The sequence below is a fragment of the Oxyura jamaicensis genome, chromosome 3 (assembly GCF_011077185.1).
Source record: "Oxyura jamaicensis isolate SHBP4307 breed ruddy duck chromosome 3, BPBGC_Ojam_1.0, whole genome shotgun sequence".
Classification (NCBI taxonomy): domain Eukaryota; kingdom Metazoa; phylum Chordata; class Aves; order Anseriformes; family Anatidae; genus Oxyura; species Oxyura jamaicensis.
This window is the reverse complement of record NC_048895.1, coordinates 50,652,611-50,668,650: the sequence shown is the minus strand read 5'-3', so window position 1 is coordinate 50,668,650 and position 16,040 is coordinate 50,652,611.

Sequence of the window (16,040 nt, the reverse complement as noted above, 5' to 3'; positions counted from 1 at the left end):
CCCGGCCCGGCCCGGCCCGGCCCCGGTCCTCGCGGCGCCGCCGTTGCCTCCCCGCGAGCGACCCCTGCGGGCGCCGCCGGGCGCCGCCTCCATGGGCCCGGCCCGGCCCGAGGCACCTGCCCCGGGCACTCCTGGCTCAGGCAGGGGCCGTGGGGCTTCCCCCTCGCCCCCCGAGCTGAGGCGAGGGGAGCGCTCCTCTCACTGCCTTGCGACGTGCCCGGGGATCACAAAACGGAGATCGCCTAACGCAACTCCAGTGTGACCCCCTTCTACACGTGGCTCACGGTGCAGTCCCTCATGACTCAGTTGTGCCCCCAAAACTGCTTCGCACAGTGCACGGGGTGGAGGGTTCTCGCTTTGTGCTGGGCTGTTTAATGGCTTCAGCCTCTTCATCCAACATACGTCTCGTATGGGACTATTCGTGTCCTGTCTGCAGCTGCAATGCATTTCGGTGCATCCTGTGGCCGTACTGCCAACACAACAACGGAGGGAGGAGGCCTGGTACAGTGTTGCCAGTCCACAGTCTCATTTTATGGACCTCGCTGGAAGGGGAGGGTTTTCTGCCCTTCATGCGATCCCACGAGAGTCTTCTTTTGCTTTTAGCCAACAGCAAGTTCTGTCCTCTGTGGTTTGGGAGAAAAGTAGGAAATCATGACCCAAGTGCAACTTGCCAGGTCAGAAACCAAAATGCAATCACACTTTTCCTTTTTAGGCTTAAAAAATGCATCCTGATTGAGGGGGCCTGACTCATAATCTTTTAGCACTTGCAGCTGCAAATTCTGCTCAGTAGGCTGGATTCAGACGCTTTTGTCACTGACATTGAAAGGCATGTGTAAATGCCTGAATCCCACCTACCCTACTGGCTTAGATTTGTTGTTGGCTTCCAGCAGTAAAGGGCATCTGCTGAAACAGGGAAATTAACCTCGGAGGTGTGGACAAGACCACAGAGCCAGAACCTGAAAATAAACAACTAGTGAGCAATCCCCTTGGATTCATTGATAAAACAATATCCCCATAGTGGCTGAAAAATCAGACCTTCTTAGATGGTTTGGAGAGGAATCTCTTGGGTTTAGTTACAGTCTGTGGCATCAATGCACAGATCCTTCAAAATCTACACAAAACCCAAACAAAAACAAAGTTAGGAACAATCACACCTCATTTCTCAGAAAGAGAAAACAAAAACTATATAAAACGTAGTTCTACTTTGGGCTAGTGCTTAAGTGCCAAATAAAAGCGACATAAAAGGTCCATCTTTAGGACTCAGTTTGCTTCAAACAGAAATCCCCAGTAATATTCAGCAGATACAGTCCTAAGTGTATGTGCACAGTTGGAATACCACTTAGTGATTCTCATGAATGTCAGTTTGAAACATGAAGCGTGAGGGGCTGACTTAACCTGCTCTGCTGCTGTGGATGCCTTGCATTATTTTATATTGTTTTGAACACCTACGTTGCCTACCAGACGGCTTGCAATGACCACACTGCAGATTCACTTCGCAGTGCTAGTTGCTGCTGCAAATGAGAAACCGGTATGCATTTATGATGAGCATTTGAGAAAAATGGATGCTTTGACAAGAGGACAGAAAACATCTGTAAGGTGAATCAATAAATCTTTATTTTGCTAGCTGCAAAGAATGTCTTTGATCTCTAGGAAGAGATTGAGAAAAAAATAAAAAATAAAAAATGGAAAAGCAGACCTATCAATGGAGTAAAAAATAATGGGGAAGAGAGCGCTCTGTTGAGAGCGCTCTTTCCATCGACAGATAATTCTCTTAAGAGGAAGAAGAGAAATCATTATTCCTTTCATATGTATGAACTATCACATCTCTGTTATCCTATCAATTAAAATGCCTAAAATCAAAGTAGGACAACCAGTAGGAAAATATTGTTTACTTTATGTTATAGCTTGATGTAGGTGTAACTGCTTCCCTATTTTTAATTCCCCTGTTACTTATTGACTTTAACAAAAATAGTACGATTCTGCATGCACAGCATAAAGCAATTAAAACATATATATCCTTAGCTGGATTTTTGCATTCAAACACACACACACACACACAGAAGAATGAAAACCCACATTAAAGAAATGATATGGTTGAAAAGCCAAGTGTTAACACTTTAGGAAAATCCACAGGTAAGATATTTCAGACAAACTTGTTTTAACTTGTAGAGGATATGAGTTGCAATTCAGCCTTTAATTGTGTGATCATATTGTTTGCTCCCAGGGCTGCCGCCTCGTACGGTGTCTGCGACAGTCACTGATCATTGAACGTGCAGCTTTTCGGTTTATTTTTAATCTCTTTGTTCAACATATGTCCTCAGGCTTTGTTTATAGCTATATAAATCCTGCCTGTAATATGGAATTATTAATGTCGTAATAGGCTTTGCCACAGCATTCATTGTTACAGTACCTTGAGCGTACAATGAATGTTTCTGAATTACTTTAGTGCGATGCAGCTGATATCACCATTTTACTGATTGTGCAAATGGGACACAGAGAGATTAAGGTTAAACACGTCTATTAATTTCAGTTGCCAGGCTTGAGATGACAGGGAAATACTGTATTTTGCCTTAGCGAAGTACTTAGCATTATGAAGCACTTTGTACATTCACAGCATAGCTCCCATGGACTTTAGACACAGCTGTGAATGATAACGACTTCTACAAATCAGAGCCCGGGCTCTCAGACCAAACACCAGGCATAAAAAAACACTCAGTGGCCACTCAGTTCAGGCAATCTGCTCAACACCACATAGGAGTGCTGTGGTGCTATCAGGCACACCATCGGTAACTTTCAGAGCAGTATTCCTTGCAGCAGTCTTTGTGCTCCTTGCCTGTCTTGACCTTGTCCCACTCCTTTTTTTCCTTCTCTCCTAGAACCAGTCCCAGCTCCAGGATCTTTGTCCAAGTGTGTTTCCTTCCATGACCTCATCCAGAGTAGGTCCAGCTTTTGCTCAGCTTTGCTCTGGCTGAATCCCCCTCCTGGCTGCGACAGTTCCAGCAAGAAGGACACTGCGAGCTCAGAGGTAGCTCCCTGGGGCTGGAGGAGGATGCTCAGAACCATCAAAAGAGCAGAGAATATCGCTGCCAAAAATTCCCAGGCAGGTCTACCTCTGTGCTACGCTAGAGACTGCTGAGCAAACTCGTAAATCCCCCTCAGAAATTAGCTCAGTGAGCAAGATGAGCACAAGGAGGTCGTGTGTCAGCAGGACACACGGCTGCACTTGGCAAAGGTCCTGGTTTAGGTGCCTGTAGCCCAGTGGCCTCACCTGTCTTGTCAGGTCAGCTGCTTGCCAGCCCAGGGACGACAACGCACCCACAGAGCTGCATGCTTGCGGCTCTGAGCCCAGCGCACTGCTTGCTCATCTGGGAATGGCTGTGGCAGGCTGCTGGGGGCCGCAGCTCCGCTCTGCTGAGCGCACACAGCCCGAGGGTACGTCGAGATCTGTAGTCTTCCATTGGAAGAGCAGAAACCACACGTCTAAAAGTAAACACTGATGCTCCAAGGAGCGGAGGCAGTGCAGTTTCTCATTTTTGCAGCAGCAGGATTTTGCTTCTAACATAGGCAAAACATCTTTCACTTATTCTTACTGACACCTGATTTTTGTTGTTGTTGTTGAATTTTCTAGATAAATTCTCATTGTGCCAAATTCCCCAGCTGGAGTATGCCATAATAGGCAGTTTGCAAAGGTGTAAGCAACTCGAAAGGGGTAAGGTATAACCCAGGCCCTGCTTTTTGTAAGAGAGCAAAGACAGAGGAAATTTAGATGCAAGGCTACACTGAATAAAGGCTCACTGGTTTAATGGAATAACCTAATGTAATGTCATCTGAGAAGCACCCATGAAAGATTGCAGCTTGAGATTCCCCCAGCACTCTCTCTCTGATTTGGAAAGGGTTGAAAGCATAACAGGGTAATTGATGACAGCTGTGCGGGCTTTATTTTACTTTATTCAGCAACAGTCGATAATTTGATGGAGATAAAATGCACCATGGCTTTTCATTTCATGCACACAAAATGCTTGCAGATTTCATCTTCCTTGACTGAACTAGGATTGTAGGTCTGTGCTGGCTAGTTATATTAATTTTGTCCTTTGTGGAAGGTTCAGGAATACGTTTCTGGGAAAAATATGACAGTAACTGTCTGAAGACAGGTGCATGAGCTACATCCTATAGCTCATACGTTAGACAGGTACAACCTAGTGACACTGTGACAGTGCAGGGTCATTCCAGAAAAGGTATTTATAATTTTTGATTAAAATGCCATTTGAAAGTATGTGAATATGGTCTATCAACGTCACTTGGAGAGTAATAGGACTTATCAAAATTAATTCATATTAATCCCTTGACATTGCTGGCTCTCCCCAGCAAAGTGCTACTCGCAGGGCTGTCCTTACTCCTGATTACTACAACGGTGTTTAATTTTGTCAGAAAACAAAATGGCCAAGAGAAATTAAACCAGGACCCTTTTTTTTTTTTTTTTTTTTTAAAGCAGCAAGTCTTAATGATCAATTTTTCCCCATCATAAATGCCCACTCATAACAGCCTAACTGAATTCACTTTGACTTTGTGTCTTCTTTGTATTGATTTTCCAATAGTAATCTAATTCTCACATATATCTCCAGAAACTGACAGCAGAAAGGCAGAAGTTTCCATGTGTAAACATGAGTTTTCACACAGCAGACCCACTAAAAGCCACGCTTGTTTAGACAGTTAACAGAATAGCACCATATGATGTACTGGACATATTTAGACATGTAAAGACAGAGACTGTCACATGGGGAAAATACAGCACTGGTGCTAATGAGGCACCAAATAAAATAGATAGTGAGACACCTGAATCCAGGAATCGTACAGAATATGCTAGAAGCACCAGGCTATCTCTAAAGTAGCCAGTGGATGTGTGCAGCACCATGCAGGGCTATGCCATAGTAATAGCAGGGAGCAGCAGAACCAGACCAGCACAGCGCTCACAGCAGAATTAATGAGGGAGGGCAGAGCCATCCTGGCACCGCCTCACCTCCTCCTGTCCCAGAGTGATTCCACAGCTCCCTGCAGTGCACCGCAGTCTGTATCACAGGGAAAAATGTTGGGGGATGTAAGCTGATGCAGCAAGAGGTGTGTTGGTGCTGCAGCTGGGAATGTTATGGGACGGTGAAACGGGCTGTCATACACCTAGTCTAGCCTATAGGAAACCTCAATCCACATCTCTGAAACCACCCCTAAGAATATCTTTACTCATATTCTACTAATAGTAACACCACTACTCTCTTATCAAACAGGGCATACCTATGAACCAGGTCTCTCTTTCCTACAGGAAAGGGAGACCATTCCTTACCAGTGAATGCCTTCAGCAGTCAAATGCCCTATGACAGGAGAGAGAACTAAACTACTAAACTTTGGGTTTTCTGCTGTTGAAGGACTAAAGCAGGATAAGAAAAGGTAGGATGTTTCTCTGTGGCATCTAGTCTGGGAGAGGTGTACCAGGGATGCCCATCAGATGGTCCTTCTGGGTGCTGTCAGTGGATAAATGACAGAGCTGCCAGTCCTGGAGGATGCTGCTTCAGCTCCAGTAAGCTGATGCAGAGCTCTGTATGGCAGAGGCACCCTCAGACCTCAGGACCTACAGCACTTGCCAGTTAAGGAGCAGGGGATCTAATCCACAGGTGAGCACCTCCAGGGCCAGCCACTCAGGGCAGGGATGCCCTGAAGGGATTTTCAAAAGCAGAGGTCTGAATAACAGGGGGTCTAAATCCCTTGGTAAATTTGGCCCTGTGTATTTTCAGCTCATCTCAGGCATTATATAGAATCATAGAAACATAGAATATCCTGAGTTGGAAGGGACCCACAAGGATCGTTGAGTGCAACTCCTGGCTCCACACAGGTCTACCCAAAAATTCAGACCATGTGACTAAGTGCACAGTCCAAACGCTTCTTGAATTCTGACAGGCTTGGTGCCATGACTGCATCCCTGGAGAGCCTGTTCCAGTGCACCCTCTTGGTGAAGAGCCTCTTCCTAACATCCAGCCTGAACCTCCCCTCTACATCTTCCCCTCTAGGCCCTTCAACATCTTGGTAGCCCTCCTCTGCACACTCTTCAACAGTAAATGTCCTTTTTTTACTGTGGTGCCCAGAACTGCACACAGTACTCGAGGTGAGGCTGGACCAGTGCAGAGTAGAGCGGGACAATAACTTCCCTCGACCAATTAGCAATTCATAAACTGGAAGTTACCTTATTGAATTATTCATATGCAGATTTTATCTAATCAAAGTATTTCAGAAAAGCTGTTAGTTCACACATCAAAAAGCCAGCAAATGTCAAGTTCTGCCACGAATACTTCACTGGGTAAAGTGGTATTCACAGAAAAATAATAAAAAACAATAGTGTTATGCATCAACTGCTTTTATATCAACTGCCATAGGGATGTCATTGCATATGTTAGGTCAAATTTTGGAAAAAGCAATGTACAGAAAAGGGACACACCCACAAGCTAAAAATTTACTGTCAAGTCTGTAAATCAGGTCACTTCATCTTCTGACTGCCCACACAAGTGGTGGCCCCTCACTGCACAAAACTTCTGCATCAAACTGCCTTCGCTGTTCCTTCAGTTACCAATGCAATGACTTGCTGCTTCCAACCCCAAAACAGAAGTGGACCCCATGTTAGATAATATAAACTTCACTAGTTAGCTACAGCAGAGGGAACATCCTACCAGATGGTTTGCCTCCACTGCACAGGTAATTTGGTCTTCCAGGTACTCAATTTTACCAGTAAGTGTGTAACTGGCAGAGTGGTGATACATTGCTGAGAACTGAAAAGGCGGGTCAAAAGTTGAAATCCTCAAGCCAAAAGAATAATATTCGAATTGCTAGAATAATTTGCTGATAATTCTCCACAAGAGCCTGTCCTGTATACAAGTAGGCACACACATACTAGGCGTAACTTACACTAGTTCAGGCAGGCTATTGCAACAGCCCAGAGCTTTTTTCCAACTTGGTTTTGACTCATTTCCCACACAGTTACATATATAAACTTGGCTTCCTATCATTTCCTTAATATATGCACATATAAACCTGAAAGTTTTAAAGTTGTGGATAAAGTTTTATTTTGATTCTCTCCATTCAGATTAGGAATTTTATTCAGTGTCAGCTATAGAGTAACTATCAGAAATATGGAACTTTTGAATGTTTTAATTGAGTAATAATTTCTCTCATTTGAATAATTCATTCTTGTTACTCTTATAATTTCATGTGGTTAAAAGTGAAATATGCGAAGTAGCAAGTAGGTCTGCCTATCATAAGCTATTCCCACCCCCCTAAATTAGAGACCTTGGCAACAGTATTTCTGGAATGCAGTAAACATTTCCTTTAAACCTATACAAAATACATCTGGAAGACAATGCCTATGAAAATGCTTGTGGAAAAGAGACCGTACAAATCAACTAATCAGGACCTCTAAAGCAGAGCAATAACATTTATAAAATTAAGGTAAAAAAGATACAATGCAATTAACATAGTCATGAATGTTGGATATATAATAAATAGCAGATAAGTATTTGCAAGAGGAGAAAGAATGTCATTCATTTACAATGATCCAGGACAAATAAATCAAAGGATCCTTGCTCAATTTATTGCATTTTACCCAACACCAAGGCTTCCTCTGGACCAATTTGGCTTTTCTGCAGTCTTTGGCTAGAGTCATGTGACTGGAGTAAAACTATGAATTGCTTTAAGCACTCCCAGATGCTGGGGTTGTCAGTCTTAGCTCATACTATTTCCAATTCTTGTGGAAAATGAAAGCATATATTCTCACTGTACGGAGCTTTCAACTAAGCAATCTCCTGATCGAGAGATTTGAGTTTAAAAACCAGAGCAACCAACACGATCAAGTGGTCTGATTTCTGTGCCTCGATGAAATAACAGTTGATTCTGCTGTTGAATCAGATATTATTTTGCCTCCTTTATACTTTTACTTCTGTGCTTCTTGCTGCAGCAACCTTTGCTGTTTCAGTGGGACTGTGCATGCTGCTGATTGAGCTAAGCCAGACTTTCACATCACACCTTGTAAAGGCAGCTAGTATTGCCCTTATGGGAGGCTCTTTCAAAAGATGTAACTTTTTTTTCCCTCTCTTTTTATCTCAAATTAACACAAGCAGGCTCAACCATATGTCATTTGCACTTAGAGAACAGTACACCCTGTCCTTGAAAGATCTGCTTAAAGTGTTGATGCCTTTTCATACTGAAACAGCAGAAAGCAAAAAAGGGTGTATGTTTATAATTTTACAATGTATGTTTGTTAATTTACTGCCAAAGAAAGGTCACATCACCTTCTCAGCCTTGCCTCTTTATTCACAACCGCATCCATCCATCCTTGCAACAAAAGACTGTTGCAAGGACTGTGTATGACAGTCCTTGCTTACACTCTCTAGATGAGTTACAGACCGTGTAGATTTGTCAAGTCTTGTGTTGGCCAAAGGATGGGGAATGACAGATGTGCATCTGGGTAGGAAATCTCACCCTGAATTGGGTAATGGAAACCCCCAAATACAAAGGAAGATCACATGGTACATAAATCCCCCACTGTCTGGGCAGATAATGAGAGCAGGGTGGCAGGACAAGGCTATTTCTCCAAAATCCACACATTGCACCAGCTGCATCTCCACTCCTCTGGACCCCAGCCTAGGTTTCTTGGGCCAAGCACAGCACGATGAAGATTTACTCCTCCTGCGATCATCTGTGTCTGATCCCAGGTCAGGAAACAGCTACAGCACCACACTGCAAACGTATGAAATGCAAGTGCTGTGGAAGAAATTATGATACAGGGTCAAAACTGTGATTCTCCCACTGAATTCAGAGATTTGATTGGCTTGTTGACCTTGGCAAGAGTTGAATTTCACCCCAAGAGAGTAATTAAACAACTACTTTAACTGCAATTCTCTCGAGTGTTACATCAGCATCCATACAGTTATGGATCATAGCAGTCAGAGGACAAACTGCATCTCTTATTGTTCAAGCTCCAAATGACAGCCTTGTGTCTCTAACTCTTCTCATGGTAGGAGTCTATAATTTCGCAGCACTTTGCTACTGCAAGTATTGGTCGCACAAGTGCCAAAGTGTCCCTCTCTTCACAAATGTAGCTTGTTCGTTCAAGCCAGGGAAGGTGGGTGCAAAACTGAACTCTGCTGTTTTGACAATTCTTCTCCTTCTAACAGAAACTTAAATATTAGCTGGAAACAAATCATGGTTAGACTACACCCTCAGCCAAAAGCAAAGGAGAAAGTTTGGTGGAGCAACAACACATTATTTTAGAAAAATATGAACCCTGAATGTTTTCTAAAAAAAATAAATAATACTTTAAGCTTCAGAAAAGTGGAAATGGCTTCATTTTTAGCCTTGAGACTTGACCCAGGCATGATCCCCCACAAGGACAAGTGACTGTGTATTGTATATACATACAATGGACTAACTGTTAGACTAATGGGGGGCTGCAGGAGGTTTCTGGGGCCCCTTCATTAAACTAATGACAAACATTCATCTCTTGTTACAGAGGATACATTCTCTCCTATTTTCCTGTTCTCTCCTGATTCCTTTTGCAACTCACTGTATTTTCTATTTTAAAAAGTCTTTTCACTTGTGTTCTCCGAATTCTTAAGACAACACAAGATAAGTAAAACACTTATTTTCTATTTATTACCAGTCAAAATTTCTAGTATTAATACACAACCGAGGTTCTTGTAATCAGAAGCCTTCTTACCTTGTATTGGAGACATTTCAACTTTTCTGAGCTTGTGGATATGGAAGTCTAAATCCATCTTTGGATGCACAAGAACTACAAGTTCAGATATTTGCTGTAGTATTGAAATTGAAAGCTGGAAGTTTTTTTAAATATATATATATATATATATATATATCACTCATTATATGCCTAATACCAGAAAAACTCAGCAGCTGGTACCCGAGTTCACTGGGCCATACAGTAGGAGTCAAATTGCCCTGTGTACTGCAAGCCAGGACTCCTATTGCTCTCAAGTTGTAAGGAGACAACATGCCTTCCTTTGCTAACAGCCATACCGGTCTCCTGATGATCTACGAAATGACAAGATCTTGTGTGATACAACTAATTTAATCTTCTCATTTAAATTCCTTCCCAGCCTCTGCAAAACTCAGTGGCCAAATGGCTACACAGAATGAGTCTCCAGGCCTTCACTTCATTTGCAAATATTTGAACAGATATCCGCTGCCTACAAGTCTGTAGAAAGGTTAATCCTCGTTTACAAGCCTTACAACAAGCTGCCTTTCTCAAGTCTTTCCCTTTCCTTGGGTAACTCATTTGCTGTTGGGGCAAAACCACACCTTACCTGAAGAGGGTCACATATTTCCTGTATCTCAGCCATATGAATATTCTCAGCCATATGAATATATCCCAGTGGATTTTGTTTGATAAATTAAAGGGAACAAAATTAAGATCTAGATAATTCACCAACACTACCTTCAACCCTAAGGATGCCTCTACTTCTCACCCCTTGGATCTGTCGTATAGGCCTTTTCCGTCCAATAGATTAAATAGGTTTGTTTTAGCAAATAAACATCTAAGCAACCAAAACTAGGAAGGGGGTGATGGTAGCCTTTTTACTGGAGTTTTATGGCTGGGAAAACTCTGAGAAGGAAGCAAACATATCAAACTTTAAATCTGTATATTTTTATAAGAGTTTGGATAACATTGCTTATTAAATGGTGAAGGCACGCGAGTACCCCACGTGTTGTTTTTCTGCATAGCTCAAGACTTTTGTAAATTAAAGCAGGGCTGGAAGATCCCAAAGAAGTTTGGCAGAGAGGCTGTGAAACATTTTATAACCTTTACATCATTGTCTTATGTTTTTCAAGGGAAATTACTCATAGCGCGATTTCTACTGTGAGTAGAAATCTACTCCCTCCTGCTGCAGCACTGCAGGCTAACTTGCAAAGAGGCAGGGATTAGCTGGTGATAGCAAGGTGAGAATTTCCATAGTTTGTCCCGTGTCTCCTAATTTAAACTCTAACCATCCTTTACTAAGTGAATATGAAAACATGCTAATGCTTTGGTAGCGCCTGCGGTCTGAAAGTGCCCGGTCTGAAACGGGACGCTTGGTGTGCTATATACAACTCAGTCATTGGCTTCAGAAAGCAGGCTGCCAGATGTCTGCACTTCAAGCACGCTCTGTAACATACTCTCCCCAAAAGGAACGGTTACATACCTGCTTTGGCAGTGTCGCCAACTAGAAGGAATTACTGAAGAGGTTGTTTCAGGGACAACGATGCTTAAAAGAAAAGTTTTTGAGAAATCCAAGAAGCAAAAAAATACCATCGGAAGTCTTGAAGCATGCAAGACACTTCTGTAACAACAACAAAATTGGACAAACTGTATTCCAGTTGAATGAAAGCAAGTTATAGGAAGGTAATTCTAAATGGGAAAAGAATGAAAAAAAAAAATACTATAGGGAAATTTCCAAACTGAGACACATCCTGTTATCACCACCCACATATTTTTTTTCCATGGCCACTATTTTCCAACATCCTACATTTAAGCATGTGCCAAATACATATAGTGCCACATTATCTTTTGAAGAAGACATTGCCTACCAAATAAACCTAAACTGCCACTGCAGGAGTTCTGTTTTGAGCTGTAGTCACTGTGTAACGCAAGAATTTTCTTTCACAATTAAAAACAGTAGTACTAAACTTGTAAGGAACAAAGGACTGAATCTCATATTGAACACAAGTACTACATAAGAGGAAAGGTAAAGCCTATTGGAATCCTGCTGTGTTTTCTGTATGTTATTCTCTTGAAAGTGAGAAGAAACTGCTGTCATTAAAATTGTCGATTCCTGTTGGGATTTGGCTGGCCGGGAAATGAAGAATGCAAATAACTGAAAATAGGAAAGTGTTTTAAGAATTTCCAAATGCATCATGTTCAGAATATGCACAATTCTTGCAAAAGCCAGACATGGACAGTCTGACACTGTCCCCACACAGGTTCTCTGGCTGGCAGAGTAGTACCTGTTCTGCAAAGGCAGCTGTAGAGAATGTTCTGATTTCTTTTAAAAAAAGAAAAATGACGCGGAGAGCACCTTACTGCACCTGAGAGCCATGTCTTAATTTTCAATTGTAGCTACCCTTTAAAATAATTTGAATTTTTGATTATTTTTTTTAAATTATTATTTTGTGGACTTTCCAAGCATGCTGTTATTAAATTCTGTTATTATAGTGGTAGAATCTGCAGGAGCCTTTCATGCTGGCATTTTAATCACTAGTACTTACTATTGTAAAAACTTCTCACAGGCAGGACTGATTGGTAAGATCAAACCTCACATCATTTGCAGAGTCTGACATCTTACATAATTAACTCATTTACTATACACCATAGGTCATTGATTTTCCACATGGGAAAATAAAAAAAAAAAAAAAAAGGAAAAGAAATTAGAGTGAAACTGGCATCTATTACTTTCTTCCTGTGGATCATTCTGTCCATGATAAGTGTTCCTATTTTCACCCATTGTCATTTCATGAGAAAAATTTTATTACTTAGATAAATTTGTCACAGTCTTGCAGTCTTGTTATCAAGATTATTTCTCTTTTTAGATGTGCAGTTTATGCTTCTGAATGTGGTTGAAGCATTTTGCCCCATAAACGTACCTGACAAAAGTATGCTTCATATTTTTTCATCTTATTTCAGCCTTTCCATAAAATCAATATTCTGTTTCTGTATGAATTATAACTAGCTTCCTGAATAACCTACCTGGCATAATAGATTTTTTCTTACCATCCTTAGTAATAGGAGCAAAAATGGAAGAGACAAAAAGACAGTGGTGTTTTATGTTACCTATTCTTTGTGTAATGTTATGCTGCTGAATAGATGGATAGATTTTTCTAACTCAAACTGAAGAGTTAATATTTTGGAAGCAGAGCAGTTGTATACACGATGGACATATAAACATGCATTGCAGCTTAATTCTTATTCCCTCCACACTACAAAAAAGTAGCTTGTTTATCCACATTCAACTTTCAGATGAGGCAGCTAGCTGAATATAATCTAGTTGAGGAGAAATAGGTAATCTTAGAAGAGTACAATTTCTTTGGTGTTTTGTTGTTGCTGAAATACCTGTCACATAAAAGGTTTTTGAACACAGTAGAAATGATTAAATTAATAGGTGGTGAGCAAAACTTGTCTTTTACATTAGTCAGGGATACAGATGAAACTATAACACATAGCTGTGACCTGGAGCCTTTCCTGTGGAGGTTAGAAGTGATTTAGAAACACTAACTGTTACTTTAAAGGTTACAAAAAATGCAGGTTCTTGCTTACAGAACAGGCATGCTGCTCTTGTCAAGGTTTCCAAAGCTCAGCGCAGAACGTGTCCTCAGCTGCCTGCCAGATGCTATGGGCACTGCTGACTCTGCTCAAAACCTGGCCTCTCTTTGCTTCCATAACTGGCTGCAATTTTGCTCTTCTCCCTCCTGCCTCCTCCTTCAGAGGAGCCCTGTTGTCCTTCCCAGCCTTCGGCAGGCACTGTCATCCTCTTCTCCCTCCACATTTTTTCTTCTGGATGATACAAGCTATAAACACAAGTGCAATGATCTTTGGTTTCTTGTCTTGCAGATTCACTTCAGAACTGCCTCCTGTCCAAGCTAACGCTGTGGCCCATCTCCCTAACCCTTCTGGGAGAAAAAAAAAAAAAAAAAAGCTCAGTGTCTCTGTGGGTTCTCTTCCTGTTTTCTTCCTCATGCATTTAGCCATCCTGCCAGTCTCTCAGCCCTGGCACCTGGGTATTACCTTTGAATTGTACCTCTCCCCTGTTCTGCAAACCAGAGCTGTATCTAAACACTACCAGTTCACCACAACCTCTTCTGCCCACCCATGCATTCAGACAAATTGTTCCAGGTGCTTATTTTGCATCTCAGTTTTGATAATATTTATTTATCTGCCCTTCTCTGATCACTACTTAAACAAGACGTGGGAGGAGACAACTACTGAGTTAAATCCACGTTTGTCCCTCCAGAAGCATAAGCTGATGGGAGACAAGGAAAGAGAGAACAACAGAAAGAAAGCCAGAAATGGAAGCTGATGAAATGAAGTATTCATTTTGAGACTTCTGCTTTCAGTCACAGGGCAAGCTGGGCTCTGCCCCAGTGAAATTACTGTTGGGTGCAGCAGAGCAGAGTGGGAAGACCCAGGGTCACGTCAGTGCTCGGCAGTCCTAACAAAACACTCTACTCTGGTGGAGTACAGCTTGCTCATCTCAGAAGTCCTGTGGCCCAGTTACTAGGCTTAACCCTGGTCAGAGCTCTTGGGCATAATGCTGTTGATCTTTCCAGGTCACGCTTCCCAGGCATAGCATCTGGGAGATAGCTGCCTCTTTGTGGCCAAGATCTGAGGTGCTACATTTTAAAGTGTTCTTTTGCTCTTGGTGTGGGGTTTCCCAATGCTACTCATATTTAAATCCCTGGAGAATAAAACAGTGTCAGAATGTGACTGAAGCTGGTATATATTAATAAACGACTTGAACTGCAAAAGGCAGAAGTGAAAGCCAGCAACAAGAGCAGAAGGGAAAAGCATGCTTAATGGCATTTTCTGAGGAATAAACATTTCCAGGTATAATATCAATATGTGCATATCATATGGACTAAGAAAGATAGACAGGACACTTAAAAACCTTGATCTTATCCTAAGATGATCTGAAACAAGAAGCAATCAGGATCAAGAAGTGCAATCCAGGACACTGACACGAAGAAGGGGGCAGTATGGCAGCAGAGACGACGTGCTGAATAGCGAGTTAACAGAAGATAATCAAAAGCAAGTGACCGAGTCAGGTGGACCAGGCAGGCTTCAATAAACATATCGAGACCAAAAAGAGGAGTGCAGTATACAAGTAGAATGGAAGAAAATAAAGCTATTCTTCTCACTACTGTGTATTTTCATTTCACAACATTTAGAAGGTATTCAAGCTTTCTCAGGGAGTGCTGTGCCTCTAAGCTACCAACTTCATAATTATGAACCGTCAGAGTCTAATGGCAGCACAATTGTGACTCAGCAAGGCTCATGCCTGAGTGTATTCAGGTACCAACAGTGAATTAAATGGATTCCAAAAGCACATGTACACATTTTGCTGAATAGAAATCTATGCTATTATTTCAAAGATGTCTCTCATACTTACTGTAACATGAAAGGCCAAGCAGCTTTGAATTTTAGAGGTAGGAAAAGATTGCATATCTTTGTATAAGCTTAAAAGTGGTGTGGAGTGACTCCAGGAATAATCCTAGACAATTACGAAATCTGAAGGACATAACAGAAGGAGGCAATACTGCAGTAGTGGTTTGTGCTGTTACCTTCAATGAAAAAAACCTATGTGCAACGGGTACAGCTCTATACCATTCACTTTTTTCTCCTGTAGCCAAGATCATAAACATGAAAAGCACTTTCCAAAAAGAGGCATGCTTTTGCTCATGTAAAACACATCTCTTTCCAAGTTACTGTGGTGAAGGCTGAGCATTGAGATAATTATTCCTCCCCCTCCCCCCCAATGCAAGACAAATCTCTAGGACTATGTAGGGGTGAGAAGGGGTAGAAATTAAACATCCAGAATTTTACCAAATAATCTCAGAATCCCCACAGCCCTTGGATCCCTGTATCATGTATCAATGCTGGAGACGAACAGCATTATGAAACAAAAATAAGTTTTTTTTTTCTAATGTGTAATATTGTATAGTAGCTAAACTGTGTTTTATTTCAATAAAAACAAACAAAAGCAAAACAAAGCATAGGAGAATGGTGGAAACAGGTCCATGAGGAACCTTGGTAGGTCATTTAGCACATCCACTGCTCCCAAGGTAGAACTGGTTATGCCTAACCTACCCTGAAAGATGTTTGTACTAAAACATATGAAGAGATATTCTTCAAACCTCTGACAATAAAGGGCCTGCAGCCTCACTGGACACACACTTCCACTGCTTCACTGTTCTGACTGGTGAAAATGTTTCCCTGATATCTCAGCTACATCTCACTTGAT